Raw genomic sequence first — 14,624 nt, 5'->3', positions numbered from 1 at the left:
GTCTGTGATATGGCGAGTATATACTCATAACGTACTATGTCCGCGTTGCCTTATCCCATAGAATTTCGCTGGCAGTTTATGAGAATATACCGAATATATCTTAAGAATGTTATACGTATGTCTAAAGTATATCTTCAGTATATTCACAATATGTCTACAGTATGTTCACATTATATGGGCTCATGCATAATGAGAGGAATAAGGAACAAGGAATTAAACATACAGAATTAGCAAGAAGAAATAAGAAGAGGAATTAATCATTTCGCACATCAGGAAGCTATCGCAAAAAATGAAGCGTAATATCTGTTGAATACGCTGGGGTGCTTTGGGAAATTATGCTCAGATAATTGTAGGTTATAACCTAAATAATATATGTATATATACAATATATATATATTATTATAGTTTACGTTACTATATTATATCTTATGTACATACCAGAGTTATCTGGGCGTAATTCCTGAGAAAACCACGTGAGTTCGTGTTCGCACGTTCACACCCTACACTTCACCACGTGTCTGCATCACACGGCAGACGAAAATGCGTAACGTTACAGATCATAGATAGCGTTGACATGATTCACTTTCGATATTACGCGGATATTTTGGAAATATGTGATAGATATACATGAGATATATCATAGGATATTTTACGGATGTTTTGAGTATATTAGATATAATCTCAGTATATTCAGTAGGAGTTGCGAAGTTCAGTCGCTATATTCTAAGTTTATCTTGAGGATATATCAAAATGACATTCTATTGAGACGTTATATGAATGTTTTACGTATATTCGGTATGATCACAGTACATTACGTATGAGAGTATAATATTCGTACGATATCTGGTGCTGTCTGGGAAGATAATAATCAAATAGCAATAATAATAATAATAATAACAACTGAAAGTTGGTATCTTCAATAATGATAATTCAGTAATAATAATGTAAATCAATAATAATAATAATATTGCAATTAAATAGTAATGATAATACTTGCAACAGAACTAGCAATAATAGTGTCAATAAGATAACTGTTTGATAATATAATAATAATAATGGTAACCGCAAGTTAGTATATAATAATAAAAGTCTATAATAATAAAATTGTAAATCTATAATAATAATAAGATAATAATTGAACAGCAGTAATGATAATAGTAACAAAGTTAGCAATTGCAAGAACTTAGAGAAATAGTAAATAGTGATGATGACAAGAGAGTTCATTAGAAAAAGGAAACAATAATAGTAATAACAATAATGACAATCGTAACAAAATCAGCAATTATGGTGGCTTTAGTAGAGAATCATAGATACCAATAATTAGGAGGTAATGATTGGATAATAATAATTATAACAGAAGATTGACAATTATGTAACCCTAATAAGGCCAGATTATGAATTGATAATATGGGTTTTAATATAATGGCGGTGCTAAGAGTTGCAACAGAAGATGACGAATAATGATTATCTGAATATAAATTTTCCTGATGGAGGCGCGTTCCTCAAGATGTTCTCCACTTCTTCGTCGAGCAGTTGTTCCTCGATGTACTCATCTATTTCCTCCAAGGTAAAAATTTGCGGATTGAAGGGGTACGTCAATGTTCGGGGTTTGGTAGGGTTAGCTGGAAGAGGATCGTCTAAGGGTCGGGAATGTTTGTCTATGGGGGATATCAAAAGGTTTATAGGAACGGTCGGATCTTCTATATCAGGGATTTCATCTAAATTTGGGAAAAAACTGTCTTCAAAACTGTAGATATCCGTGGGTATAAATTCGGGAGTGTTAGCAAGTTTCAATCGTTTAGTGGGAGGGGGCGAGGTGTGAGATTCTTCGACCTCTTCGTTTGGCGGAGGAGGCAATTCCAAATTGAGGAACTCTTGGATTTCTCGGTCGAAATCTTTAAGCTCTTCCCTTGTTAAGGACCTTGATGATACGCGGTTTGATGCGCGCCTACTGAGGGGAATGAATTTCATCAACCCTTTTTGTTGAGGGAAGAAAGGAAATATTTTGATATGCTCGGAACTTAATTAATTAAGTCCTTACTTGGTGACGCTTCGCGTCAATGGCCTGGACGAATTAAAGGATGTTGTAGCCATTCGATCTACATTGATAAGGAAAAGAGGGAAACAATTATGAGTATCGGCTCGAAAATTAAATCTGGGGGAAATGGTGTTTGCAACTATCTTGTTTATTTCATTTTTATTTATTTGGGCAAAGAGGAGATAAAGACAAAAGGAAGCGGGAGAAAGAAAGTTGTGGCCTTAAGATCAATATTGAGCGGCTTGACTAGTAATTTCTTAAAGTTAATGTGGAACAACGACATTCCCAGACAGCACCAGATATCGTACGAATATTATACTCTCATACGTAATGTACTGTGATCATACCGAATATACGTAAAACATTCATATAACGCCTCAGTAGAATGTCATTTTGATATATCCTCAAGATAAACTTAGAATATAGCGACTGAACTTCGCAACTCCTACTGAATATACTGAGATTATATCTAATATACTCAAAACATCCGTAAAATATCCTATGATATATCTCATGTATATCTATCACATATTTCCAAAATATCCGCGTAATATCAAAAGCGAATCATGTCAACGCTATCTATGATCTGTAACGTTACGCATTTTCGTCTGCCGTGTGATGCAGACACGTGGTGAAGTGTAGGGTGTGAACGTGCGAACACGAACTCACGGACAACGTGGTTTTCTCAGGAATTACGCCCAGATAACTCTGGTATGCACATAAGATATAATATAGTAACGTAAACTATAATAATAATATATATATATATATATATATATATATATATATATATACATATATTATTTAGGTTATAACCTACAATTATCTGAGCATAATTTCCCAAAGCACCCCAGCGTATTCAACAGATATTACGCTTCATTTCTCGCGATAGCTTCCTGATGTGCGAAATGATTAATTCCTCTTCTTATTTCTTCTTGCTAATTCTGTATGTTTAATTCCTTGTTCCTTATTCCTCTCATTATGCATGAGCCCATATAATGTGAACATACTGTAGACATATTGTGAATATACTGAAGATATACCCATACAGCACAAAGCTCCGATTAAGCTCCCAGGGAGTTCATTTTGCTGAGCTCCCGAGAAGCTTACAAAATTTGACAGAACAAGCTCCCAGGGAGTTCGTTTTCCTGAGTTTCCGAGAAGCTTACAAAATTCGACAAAACAAGCTCCCAGGGAGTTTGTTTTGCTGAGTTTCCGAGAATCTTACAAAATTTGACAAAACAAGCTCCCAGGGAGTTCGTTTTGCTGAGTTTTCAAAAAGTTTACAAAATTTGACAAAACAAACTCCCAGAGATTGAACATATCGGGTAAATTAATGTACTGCATGTATAGTCATAAGCCGCGAGTAGTTCGCAAGATCGCCACTAGGCGAAGGCACGGCGCTCTTCCTTCTCGTGAGAAAATTTACTCCAAAAGGCTTATAAAAGAAAACCATCACTCACGGCTTACCTAGCAGTTAGTACTTCACTAGCAGCAAAGTGTAATATATATTGTTTTTGTTACACGAAGAGAGTTCGTGGGCCTTCGCAACTCAGAGAGAGCTTCCGAAAATTGAGAAAATATAAAAATAAAATTTTTTCCGGCAGCTCCAATGTCCGCTTTTAAGAACTCCCTGAGAGCTTTATTTAAGCTCGCAGGGAGTTCAGAAATAATGTTTTAAGAACTCCCTGCGAGCTTCAAAATAATTCCCGTGAAGCTTTTATATAAGCTCCCTGATAGTTTCATCTAAGCTCTCAGGGAGCTCCCAAAAGCGGACATAAGAGCTCTCGGAAAGCTTATATAGAAATTTCCCGGGAATTACTTTGAAGCTCGCAGGGAACTCTTAAAACATGATTTATAAACTCCCTGCGAGCTCAAATGAAGCTCTCAAGGAGCTCTCAAAAGCGGACATAGCAGCTGCGTGCGAATCTTTTGGAAGCTTAAATGAAGCTTATGAAAAATTTTGTGAGCTCCTCGGGAGCTCCCCGGGAGCTCCCCGTGCTGTATGGGTACTTTAGACATACGTATAACATTCTTAAGATATATTCGGTATATTCTCATAAACTGCCAGCGAAATTCTATGGGATAAGGCAACGCGGACATAGTACGTTATGAGTATATACTCGCCATATCACAAACGTATCTCTAATATTATACGAATATTGCAATATACTTTCGCAATATCCTATTATCGTTCTCATAATCTACATGTGCTGTCTGGGTTCGTGCTTGGTAGAACCTCGCAGTTGTTAAACGAACGCTTGTTCATTTACTATCGCACAAAAGATAGAATATGAAATCTTAAAATAATTCGTAAAACGAGAAAGGAAGCGGCGATATTCGGGCGTGGCTGAGCCTCGCCGTCGGCAGATGAGCGCTTGCTCACCCACTATCGCACCAGAGATAGAATAAAAAAACTTAAAATAATTCTTAAAATTAAAAAGGAAGCGGCGATATACATGCGTGGCAGAGCCTCGCAATTGGCAGATGAACGCTTGTTCACCTATACTATCGCACCAGAAAGAGAATATGAAACCTTAAAATTATTCTTAAAACGAGAAAGGAAGCGGCGATATTCGGGCGTGGCGGAGCCTCGCCGTCGGCAGATGAGCGTTTGCTCACCCACTATCGCACCAGAGATAGAGTATGAAATCTTAAAAATAATTCTTAAAATTAAGGATTTAAAAGCAAGAATGTCGATAGTGAGCTTTAGAAAAGGGAGAGGGAAAGAGAGACAGAGAAAAGGAGAAATCTATTGGCCTAGTGAAAGAGGGTTCGATGGAAAAACCTGGCTGAGTTGCAAACACGCGGAATTATGATGGTAACTCAAAAGGACTACTTTATAGTTCGACTCTGAGCGTCGCTTAGTGTACGGTTTAAGGACACTGTATAGGCTCCTCAGAACGATAAATAATTATCATTGATTATAGTTTCAAGATTTATTTATTGTATTATTAATTATACTTTTGTATGTATAAAATAGGGTTACAGGGTATTATAATAAGGCTACATGAACAAAAGCAGAAGAGAAGTGTAGTACAATAATTCGGTATTAACGGACTTACCAAGATAGCAGTGAGGAACAGGGGTGGTTCAAGACTTCAAGATCGAAGTTGTTCTTTCAGGTTCGCTCTAAGACTTTGTTCTGCAAGACACGACTATGCACACGAAGTACACGCACGAATCAAAACGGCATAAAAGCGTGTCGGTCTTAATTGCAGGGTTTATATACCCTTAGATGCACATAGATCGAGCCTCCCTTACCCCTCCATGGCTATCTTAGCTAGTCGGATGCATAATGCGGCTTTTCTTTGAAGTGTACGTGACAACTGACCTCGTCGCATGGTGTAAAAATAGGTCGTCCCTAATGGTGATCCAACAGGATTCGCGATCTAAATCGATCGAAAATTTACATGGTGTAATTTAAACGGAAAAATTTTAATTTTAAGGATGCATAATCTAAATTTATAATTAAATTTAGTTATTAATTTATCGATTAATTTTCGGTTATATATTTTATGTGAATTACATTTTAGATTTGTATAGTGGTGGTTCCAATTCGGTTAACAATTGGCGCCCAGGATGCTCGGGTAGCTCCAACGAGTTATCGCCTTACGCGCCGCAAGGATACATCAGTGAGCGTGATTATCGGTGTGAATGAACATACATGTGGTAGATACGTACGCTACTCACGGTGTAGGTCGGTCGCAAGTTAATCAATCGAGTTAATCAATTTCGATTATTCCGTTTTCTTGAATGAATCATAGTTATCGGTGGATTGGCGCAATGGCATAGAATTATTTAAGAATTTTAAAATACTTATTATTGTTTACTAGTTATCAATAAGAATAAAATAAGAATAGCAATAGAGTAAAACAAAACGATCGATCGTATTATAACATGAGCGAATATGTATAGTGGTCGATTGATTAACCTAGCTGTTTACAAAATTGATTTTAAATTATTGTTTGTCGATTAGTTTAATTTGTCGTTGTAAATATTCAGTGTTTATAAGTTTATGTATTGGTGACTATTATTTGTTTATCCACAATTTTAAATCTTACTACAAGCTTTGCGCTTACATATGCTTAATCTATTCGAGATGATAGAGATATTTCAAACAAGAATATTTACTTCACCTGATATCTGGTTTGCTTATTATCTGGGGTCGGTTTCTCCCCAACAAAGTTTCATAATAATTCTGAAATAATATATTTGGTTTTATAAAGCCAAAATTTCTAATGTTTGTCCAAATATATGTTAAATTATTACAAATAAAAGGAGTAGTAAAAAAAAGAAAAAAATATATATATATTCTTGTTTGAAGGAAGTTATTAAACAAAATATGTAAATATTTTTTTAATTATAAAACAATATTCTTTTTCGTGAAGCAAAAGTCTTGAATTTAATTTTCAGGTGATCGGAGATTGGAATGTGTATACATATATATATGTGTCAGTGTGCCAGCATATATCATATGTCGCATCTCCCGAGACGTGACTCTCGGCAAGGCCTTCACAACATCGGCTTCTAATGCTACGATTCTACTTGCAGTCAAAGTTATCGAGATATTACGTTATAATTCCTGGCGATTTTCTATTTGTTTATAAATTATTTTTAGGAAATTGAAATTTTCAGATAGTTTATTTAATAATTCGTTAATTTTCAGTATGCTGATATACATATATTTATATGTACACATTCATGTGCGAGCGCGACTGAGTTTCATTCCTTCCTTATCAGTTTATAAGGTAGTTCTCTAGAGTACGTGTTACTGGTAGTTGTATTACATTGGGCATGCATATTATAAGCGAGTCGATAAGAATTAATATAAAGCGACATAATATCATCGTGTTGTACCCCTCGTTGTGAGTACGATTTTGGGATCGCTGCCAGAGATCTCGCGAGGAAGGTATTTCGTCACATACACCGTTATTTGTCTTGAACACTTTTATTCTTGTATTCAGTTACAATAGTTAGATCGCGACCCCGCAAGGCAGAGTGTCGCGTCTAGGAACTTGTTGTCCACGACCCCGCAACGCAGAGTGTCGTGGTTGTATATTTAGTATAAGTTATCTCGGCGATACACGACCCCGCAAAGCAGAGTGTCGTGTGTAGTCTTAGTTTGTCTACTTCGAATTGACCCGATCCTCACCTTCTTTCGCCGGTTTATATATCCGATAATTCGGTAGTTGGATCGAAAGAAGGGGAGGATTGCGTGAGGGCGTAAATCGGTCAGTATTCCAAATTATTGCTTAGACAGCAAGTGCTGTCTAAGGAGCATTGCGCTAATTGTCGAGCGGATTGCGCGAAACCTCGCGCGATGCGCTCGATGCTGACTGCAGCTGACCGACTTACGTCATCGTGTTACTGACACCTTATCGTTATGAGTGTGTCACTCATAACATCCCTCCCCCCTGATAAAAAGAAAATGAGGGTTCTGAATTTTCGCTTTTTCGCTTATAGTTATATCGCGTCGTCAGATTGTTTACAATTTTCGTTTTTTCGACGCTTATAAACTATATATAATTACAATAATAATTACAATAATTACATTACAAGGTGTCGGATGTCGTATATACAATCTTTCGTAAAAAAAAATTTTCTTTTGACTTAAATGACGAATTATGCGCAAAATAGAATGTTTAATTTTGGGTGCCCTATTATAAAATTTGTTTCTGTCTTCTTTTGAGGTATTCTCCTCGTTTCGGTTTTACTTTCTTTCTTTTTCATTATGCTTCTATGAACGGTTTTAGTCTATTTGTGTGTACACGTGTTGACGTCCTGCCCTTTTTTATTGTATAATTTGCGTCTGAGTGTTTCTCAGTGATTACGTAGGGTCCCGTCCATTTTGCGTCTAGTTTTTTAGATCTCCCGCGGCGGAGAGTCTTATCATATTCTAATGGCATATCATCCTTTACGACGTACATTGGATGCTTTATCTTATGCTTGCCTAGCTCGATGGTCGCCTGTATTTTTCCTATTGTGTAGACCTTGTGGCCTGTTATCCCGACGAGAGCTATTTTTTCATGGCGTATTTTGATTTCGCCTTTTAAATTTTTTACTTTTATCAACGAGAGTGTGGCTCCGGAATCGAATAACGCGTCGATTTTTCCTGATTTGGTCTCTCGTATTGGAAGCGTGACTAATTGTAAGTCAAGTCCGCTGTCTTTGTGTGCGTCTCGCTTTACATGCGTAACTTGATACGCTGCGGCTGTGTGCGCCGAACTCAAGTCATCGCTCGAACTCTCATCGCTGTTGCTATTCGCTGATTCCGAGCATTTTGACTTTTTAATTTCTTTATTCTTATGTTTGCTATTTTTAGCTTCAGCCTTTTTATTGTCTTTGGCTCTTTCTTTGGGCCAAGGGTCACCTTCTTTTTTGGGGTGCCCGTGTAATTTCCAGCATTTGTTCCGGGCATGTCCGGATTTTTTGCAGTAATCGCAGTATGCGTTTAATGTATTTACGCGAGAGCGTCCTTTCGGTCTCGGTAATTTAAACTGTTTGGCATGTCGACTGTTTCGACATTCTCGTTCATTGTGACCAGTTTTCCCGCACTTTACGCATTGGGGAGTCGGTTTATAATTATTCTGCTGAGATTCAGTTTGGACCTCTTTCTTGTGTCCATTGGTTCGTGGATTAGGTCCCTTGACCTTTCCTTCTGCGCTTGCTTTTGCGATTGTTTCATAATGTTGAGTTGTCCAATCCCTCGAAGTCTTATTAATCTCGGGGATTATATTTCGTGCTTCTTTTAAGCTTGAATATTGGATGTGTGATCCGTGCTGGTGCCGTAAATCTCTGAACGATCGCCCATGTGAAGGATCTAGCGTGTGGCTAGTAAGGCGTCGCGTATTCCTGGCCATTTTCCTCGGCGGAGAGTGGACTTCGTTTCGATTTCCAAGTTGAGAACGAAGTTTGCGAATTTCAATTAATAGCTCATGGAGCATGTTCTCCATGGGGTATATCGGTCGCCTATTTATTTGTGGCGTTGCCGGTGTATTTCCATTTTGCTCGTGTGAGTCCTGAAGCTCTTGTGCTTTTTCTTCGGGTTCTTCCCGGATTACGCGGGGTGACGCATGTAACGGAGAGCGTGCCGACCGTCCCGCTACGTCTGTCCCCGTTAATGAACGTGTGTCCATATTGTCAATGTTTTACTTGGTGGACATTTACGTTTGGTTATAAGCGTGCGTGCTGAGTTCGCGTTACGGCTTATTTTGTAATATCGCGTATGTCGCGTTGTGCTAGTGCGTATGCCTTTGAATTACAGCAGCTATCCTAGCTATTTCTTTTACGGTAATTGCAGTTACCGGGGGTCAACCGATATTTCGTGTTACAATTTTATGTCGTCTTACGCTTGTTTCGCGTTACAATTTAATGTTTGTCGGACTTACATAAGTACGATGAGCTGCATGGTGCGGCGATCAGCTGAGCCTTGTCGTGGTAGGTCTCGGCGTCGTCTCGAGTTTTACTCTTATCGCTGACGCGCTATGTACGCTCCGGCGTGGCTGGCTTCCTGGCCTGTACAGCTGATTGCTCGGTGACGCTTGGTTCCTCTTGGATCTTCCTTTTGGCAGTGCAAATCCCCACCGCTGCCACCACTGTTGTACCCCTCGTTGTGAGTACGATTTTGGGATCGCTGCCAGAGATCTCGCGAGGAAGGTATTTCGTCACATACACCGTTATTTGTCTTGAACACTTTTATTCTTGTATTCAGTTACAATAGTTAGATCGCGACCCCGCAAGGCAGAGTGTCGCGTCTAGGAACTTGTTGTCCACGACCCCGCAACGCAGAGTGTCGTGGTTGTATATTTAGTATAAGTTATCTCGGCGATACACGACCCCGCAAAGCAGAGTGTCGTGTGTAGTCTTAGTTTGTCTACTTCGAATTGACCCGATCCTCACCTTCTTTCGCCGGTTTATATATCCGATAATTCGGTAGTTGGATCGAAAGAAGGGGAGGATTGCGTGAGGGCGTAAATCGGTCAGTATTCCAAATTATTGCTTAGACAGCAAGTGCTGTCTAAGGAGCATTGCGCTAATTGTCGAGCGGATTGCGCGAAACCTCGCGCGATGCGCTCGATGCTGACTGCAGCTGACCGACTTACGTCATCGTGTTACTGACACCTTATCGTTATGAGTGTGTCACTCATAACAATCGGTACTGTATAACAATTGGTAATATATAAAGTTGACAATATATAAGAATTGATAATATAATAAGTAATATAGTGTTCATAAAAATCGGTAACGTATTGATAATAGGAACGATAATATAAGGTTGTAATAATGATTAACAATAGTATTATTTAATATTTGTTAGTAATGATTAGTAGTGCTATTCATTAACAGTACACAAAAGGTGAATGTAGATCAACTCTTATAATCATATTATTATTTGCACATGCAACGATGCTTAATTTCCTTAGAAATCTTGAATTCTGCGGATGATTATAGTTTTGTTATTGCAGTAGTCTTGAAATATGATTTTAGTAATTTTATTATAAGAATTATGATCTTTAATTTTTAAATATTCTTATTTCAAGATTCTTTCCAAGGACAATGTTCCCTTTTGTGTAACTAATAATAGTATGTTAATAACCATGGATTAATCTGGGATGACCTTTTATATTTCATTAGGCTTATTCATTATCAGAATTATGTTGATAATTATGCTAATATAATAATCAATATTCGTAACAAAATTACAATGATATCTGTAATCTATAAATTTGTATTTGCAATTTGTTGTCCTCGTTAATAAGACGTTTTAAGGAATAGGAATTGGTGAGGGTATCGTCAAGGGTAGATAGAGTATGGTATGAAAGGAGAATGTATTGTCTCGAGAATTTCGAGATATTGCGGTCTTGAGTTTGAGCTGCAATCTACTCTTCTGAGCGCTTTCTTCCCAGAAGGATTTTTGAGCTTCTGAATTCGTATTTTTAAGTTCGAGGTCGTATAATATCTACATAACGACGTATGCAGTTCCTTACAACAGACCCTCAGCGTGTTAGCGACTTTGTATATTTTCAGGTCATTTTATAATGACTTTAGCGTATTTCAAAGTCGTTCAAGATTGCCATGAGTGCTTGGTCTCAATATGTCGAAAGTATAACTATTATACTTTTCGTCATATTGGAATATCGTCTTAGATTGCAGATTTATTATTGGGTCATAAGAATTTGGAAAGATAATGGAGAAGGAGGAATAGTCGATTGTCGAGAGGTTTAAAATGAGTCATCAAGGGAGTGGTTCTAGTGAGAATCTGTATAGAGTCAAGGTTCCGAAGTAATAAGTTCCAATGGCTTCTCTTTGATGGAGAAGTCCCTCCTTTTGTTATTATAAGAGCGAGATCCAATAATATTTAATAGTTTGAATTAGGTCCAAAATTATAGTATCTAGGGATTTATTATTTTGCCTTCTGAACGTGGTCATCCGAGTTTGATCGTATTTCTTAGGTTTGTTCTTTTAGATAGAATACATTAACGTGCGTTACTTATAAGGAAGATTAGTTCTGTTAGTAAAATAGGTTATATAGAGGAGAAGTGACGTCCTTGCGAGAATCTGACTCCTTTAGTCCTGAAACAGAGGAACATAGCTGAGTTTTTAAAGAAAAGGAAAAAGAAAAAAAGAAAATTTTAAGACGACGTCACAATGTGCAAGCATGCGCGAAACATATTTCCGGATTCTTTAGAGAGAGAAGTATGGACACGGTTTCGCTTGGTATTGCCAGTCTAATCTATGGCCGGTATTCATAGTCGGATCTTATATTTAAGATCATCTTAAGTACTGTCTTAAGATGCCATCAACCAATCACAGAGCCGTATTAGCATCTTAAGACATTGCTTGAGACGATCTTGAAATAAGATTTGACTATGAATACCGGCCTATGCTCTAGTTTACATCGAGCACTTGGTACGCGTATCAAGTAGTGAATTTAAGCTGATCAGCCAATGATTAAACACATTCACTAGTTATTGGCCTAGTTTACATCGTGCATTTGATACGCGTATCAAGTAGTGAATTTAAGCTGATCAGCCAATGGTTAAATACATTCACTAGTTATTTACTATTTGATACGCGTATCAAATGCACGATGTAAACTAGGCCATTTACTATTTGATACGCGTACCAAGTGCTCGGTGTAAACTAGAGCTATAAGGTCTATGGCCGGTATCACAGTTTAGCTATAACCAGTTACGACAGTCAGCGAAATTCTTCGTATAATATTTTACGACGCATGCGTCAACTGTACTATCTAAAATATGGCGGACATGGCGAGCCACGCGGTACGAAGCTATGAGCTATAGACATGTGATAATTGCGTGTTAGAGGTTATATTGTGTGAATAATTTTTCAGTGATATTAAGCGATATTAATTAGATATTATTTTAAAAAGATTATTAATGAAGATCATCTTCAGTGTTTTTTTCATAATCATTTATTTTGAAATAAATTATAATAATGAGTAAAGTTAGTAAAGGTGGATTTTCCTGTGTCATGTGTATAAACATATCTGGACGAACGCAGGAATAAAATTTTTTTGTTTTCCAAAAAATCCATTTATTTATTATTGTTTAACCTCATTTCAGAATTTAACTTTTTTTAACTTTTTCTGTAATTTTTTTTATTTATTCACTTATCTCTTTAATAACAATTTGACACGAATCATAAGAAATATTTTTACTATCTTTTTTTGTTTTATATCTTCGAATAACGCGCTTTCTTACAATCCAAAACATGGCGGATGGTCACGTGACTAGGTAACATAAACATCAAAGGTTCCGACTGTACTGTCGTAACTGGTTATAGCTAAACTGTGCCGGTATTCATAGTCGGATCTTATATTTAAAATCATCTTAAGTACTGTCTTAAGATGCCATCAACCAATCACAGAGCCGTATTAGCATCTTAAGACATTGCTTGAGATGATCTTTAAATAAGATTCGACTATGAATACCAGCCTATGAGGAGGTATTCTCACGTTTGCCATTTTTCTTCAAACTAGCAAGTAACTAGCATAATGTTTTATATAATACATCGCAATAATCTTTACAGTCTCAAGATCATAACCCAGTGAACACATCCCCTACAGCATGAAATATTGCTGCAACGTTGCAGAAATATTGCAATAGTGCATAATATAACCAATATTGCAGAAATATTGTAGCAATATTACAAATATAATATTCCCTAGCAAATGTTGCACAATATTGCAGCAATATTACAAATGTAATATTTCTTAGCAGATGTTGTGCAATATTGTAGCAATATTACAAATGTAATATTTCCTAACAGATATTGCACAATATTGTGGCAATATTATATTGCAACCGTGCAAAATTTATTTCCGTATAATCCGTATTTCTTAATCTAGAACTAACAATAAGTAATATTTTACATAGTTTTAAGGGACAAATAAAAAAATAGAGCAGGATATTTTTATTTTAAATTTTTATGTAAGATTAGAGCTAAAAGATACATAGATGTGCAACAAATTCTGTAATCACGACAGCGTTGCGTCCCATACTAGATTGAGTGAAGCAAGTCCAGAAGATGTTCACTCTGACTTATATATATAATACATTAATTAAACATGTGTGAACCATACATGCATGTGTAATTCTAGCGTATAAATTGATCAGGATGGGCATTTTCTGGACTTGCTTTATTTTAATACTTACTTAAATCTAGAATGGAACGATATTCGATATCCGTTGGTGTATGTTAATTTAATTAATTACTTTTTTAATTAATAATTTTTTTAATTATTGTGCCGTAACGGTATGACAATAAATTCATTTTCCGTTTTTCGTATAATACACATCTTACATATTATTTGATTAATTTAACCACCTGCAACATTTCCTTCATATTGCGCATTAACGTTTCATAAATATTACAGCAATCCTACAAGAAATATTGCAGCAATATTGCTGAAATATTACAGAAATCTTACGGGGAATATTGCAGAAATATTGCAGACATATTGCACAATATTGTTTTGGAGCGGACATAGGAATATTGCAGCAATATTTTCTGCAATATTCCAATCTTGCAAAATAATATTTCTGCAACGTTGCAGCAATATTTCATGCTGTAGGGGATTTTATAGCGGCAATATAACATGGAAGTTACAAGTAATTTAACTTTGTTATTCTTGTGATATGTAGGTGCTATATGACATGGAAATAACCTGTTACGTAATATTTGTTATACGCAAGTGATATAGCTGTTATACATCGTTTTAGCGTTACAGTTATTCAACAAAAATTGTATAATCGTAACATAACACGTTCGTATCAATGTTATTACGGAACGATGCGTCGTAGTTGACTCAGAAATCAGACAACATTATAACATCCTGAATGATGTATTTGATAATAAAAAAAATTATTATAAAAATAATGTTTTCAAAAATAACGGTTTGTCTACAATTACTGCGCACAAAAAATGCACAAAATCTAAACTCATCATGTGCTGAACAAAAACAGAATAATAAATGTATACTATTCAATTTTTCTTAGAATTACGATCTATATAGTTAACCATCTAATTAATCATTTGAACGCTTCAAAGATTAGTGCTA

At 36.4% G+C, this 14,624-nt stretch overlaps 1 protein-coding gene across 1 annotated transcript in view; it reads left to right on the top strand.

Moving 5' to 3' along the window:
- Positions 1–7,074: 7,074 nt before the first annotated feature.
- The window catches only part of LOC105839008 (general transcription factor IIH subunit 1), a 90,288-nt gene continuing 82,738 nt past the window's right edge, over positions 7,075–14,624 (top strand). Inside the window, exons 1-2 of the mRNA XM_036292936.1 lie at positions 7,075–7,085; positions 12,346–12,350. The gene's annotated coding sequence lies outside the window, so the exon portion shown is untranslated. The remainder of the gene's footprint in view (positions 7,086–12,345; positions 12,351–14,624) is intronic.

This window comes from Monomorium pharaonis, chromosome 10 (genome assembly GCF_013373865.1).
Source record: "Monomorium pharaonis isolate MP-MQ-018 chromosome 10, ASM1337386v2, whole genome shotgun sequence".
Classification (NCBI taxonomy): Eukaryota; Metazoa; Arthropoda; class Insecta; order Hymenoptera; family Formicidae; genus Monomorium; species Monomorium pharaonis.
Note: the sequence above shows the minus strand (reverse complement) of the source record. Positions and strands in the feature narration are given on the sequence as shown.